Below are 2,523 nucleotides of genomic sequence, written 5' to 3'. Positions count from 1 at the left end.
GGGATGGGGGAACTCGGCGTGGGGGTGGCAATGGGGTGGCACCTGCACTGGAGGGAATGCCCAGCGTGGGGGCAGTACCCGCTGCGGGAACGGGGCTCTCAGGTGGAGTGGGGGAAGGGAAGGGAGGAGGACGATCCCAGACACCGTCACTGTCATGAGTGCCTGAGGCAGGAGATTTTAAAATGCAAGTTTCCATGGCCACGTGGCCAGCGCCATCTTGTTCCATAGCAGTCAAGGTCAAATGAGGGTAGAGGGTTTTAGGATAGAGGGTTTGGAAAGAACCCAGACTAGCATAGCCAGTACTAGTCAGGAAAGGGGATGGAAGGGGACTGGAGGAGGCAGGAGGCAGGTAGCGATCCTGTGCCTGTTTTAGGCAGTTTCCATCTCCAGATTTATCCTGAGGGGACGGGGGAGCAGGGTCAGGGGAGTTGGGAGACAAAGGCAGGGATACAGAGCTTTTAGAATCTTTAGAACCCTCTCCCAAAGCTTGAATCACCTTATAAATAGAGTGAAACAGAGGATAGAACTTCCCAACCCGAAAATCACCTTCAGTCTGGAGATGATACACTGTTTTCCCTACATAATCCCAAAACTCAACAGACAAGACAGACTCAGTCTCAGGGTTCCCTCTGATAGAGATGATCCTGAGGAGTGTTAAAAAGTCTCTTTTCCCCAACCCAGCTGTCCGAGAAGAAATCAGAAGTCTTCGGCTGTCGTTCTCAAGGTTGTTTATTATTTCTTATCTAAAACATTTTCTGTCTGGCCTGCCAAGGTCTGTTCTGCAGGTCAGTCTGAGGCACACTTCCCGCCCACGGGGCTGGTGTTGTCTTTTATACTACAAACTACATATTCAATATTTACAGTTATTTTCCAATACCTATCACCTATGTTAGACAGTGACTTTCTATTCTAAACCAATCCCAAAATGCCACCATCACCAAGAAGATGGAGGCTAGGAAGAAGAAGGGAGAAGAACAGGACAACGCCCAGATCCCTCCATTTTGTCCCCCTAGACCCCCATAGTAAAATTCTTCAAAATTCCACCTTTCACCCTGTGACAACTACTGTTATGTTATCTAAACTTTTGTGACTTGCAATGCTTCATATAGAGTTGGTAATTTGCTTCATGGGTTGAGATCAAATTCCCAGGTGTCTTTGGCTTCCTGCCAGGGTCTCCGAGCCCCTGCCAAGATTTTGAGCCATCCAGGGCATCCAGAGGGATGTCCTGGGTTTCTGACAACTCAGCTGTAGCACCTGGAAAGAACTTGAAAACCCAGAGAAAAAGAACCCTCAGATCACCCTTAGAGAACTTAACATTATATTTGAGAAGGACATTAGAAATTGGGAAACAATAACTTTCTGCTCAGTGGATAACATGGAACCCATTGAGCCCTTTCCCTCCTAAGAGATAATAGGAAGAAAAAAAATATAAAAAGGTGATAGTCACCAGGCTATACTCACCACCTCAGTGTGCCAGAAAAAAAATCTCAGAGGAGGTCTGGCTGAATTGGCTGGTCCTCGAAGCCTCGAGGGTTGTCAGCCGCCCCCAGAGAAATACCCTAGAAAATTGGGGTTTTTTCTCTCAGGGAATTGGAACAGTGACTGCGACTTAGAATCCAGAGGAGATCCAATGGAGACGCTTTCAAAAGGCTAGATAAAGCCTCAAGGTCAGGGCCCAGTTGAGCGCCAATTAAAAACGTGGGTGTTAAAGTGGTAGGTGCTGCTGCTTATCCCTTGTCCCCAGCAAGCCTCTCCTGTCAAAAAGCAAGCTGAGTTAACATTCAGGCAACGCAGTCAAACCTCCACTCAATACTCACTGCAGCTGGCTCAGCGATAGAGGCAAGAAAGGCTCTTTTGCAAGGTTTTATTCCAGCAGAGTAACACCATAGCTGAAGGACAAACCCGAGGAAAGAGGATGAACCACGTGGAGCAGACAGCTTATAAAGGGGAAGGGGCGGGGGGGCGGAGCTAAGGGGTGGACAGAGGGGTGTGGCCTCCAGGGGAAGGGTGGTGGCCACCAGGGATGCCAAGCCAGTGACAGGGAAAGGAGAAACCAGAGGAAGTTGCGACACCAAGTCCATGGGGGAGACTGTTTTTCCCTTTGGGAGGGCTAACTAATGGTAAGTAGTTACTGATGTTTCCAGGGCTGAGGGCTTGGGGGTTGACCAAGGGGGGGGGGAGTCCATGGAATGGTACAAATAAGCTACAGAGCTTCAAATGTATGTGTAAATAATACTGAGAAGATATAAAAGAAAAAAGGCAAAAATCAATAGGCATCAGCAGGCTACAGGGGTGACTTCTGCGAGAAGCTGCTAGAAGCTTCTCCCATGTCTAACAGAGCCGATGCCAGTTGGCTCCAAGACAGATGGGCTGCTGGCCAAGGCTGGGCCAATCAGTGATGGTAGTAACATGTCTATGATAACATACTGTCCTGGTTTAGGGCAAATTTTGGAGGAAACCTCCAAATTGGGGTCCCTCTAGAAAGCAGATTCTAGCGGCCCCTCCCCCAGCTGGTTTGGGAAA

The 2,523-nt window shown here is 48.8% G+C and overlaps 1 long non-coding RNA gene across 1 annotated transcript; it reads right to left on the bottom strand.

Annotated features, from left to right (window-relative positions):
• Positions 1-890: 890 nt before the first annotated feature.
• Positions 891-1,901, bottom strand: LOC121365662. Its single transcript, XR_005957049.1, has 3 exons — positions 1,818-1,901; positions 1,462-1,559; positions 891-1,264 (listed from the first exon to the last, which is right to left on the bottom strand). It is a non-coding gene; the product is annotated as an uncharacterized LOC121365662 (long non-coding RNA).
• Positions 1,902-2,523: the final 622 nt, after the last annotated feature.

Source organism: Pyrgilauda ruficollis, unplaced genomic scaffold (assembly GCF_017590135.1).
Source record: "Pyrgilauda ruficollis isolate IOZ18807 unplaced genomic scaffold, ASM1759013v1 scaffold979, whole genome shotgun sequence".
NCBI classification, from domain to species: domain Eukaryota; kingdom Metazoa; phylum Chordata; class Aves; order Passeriformes; family Passeridae; genus Pyrgilauda; species Pyrgilauda ruficollis.
This window is presented reverse-complemented; position numbering and strand designations above follow the sequence as displayed.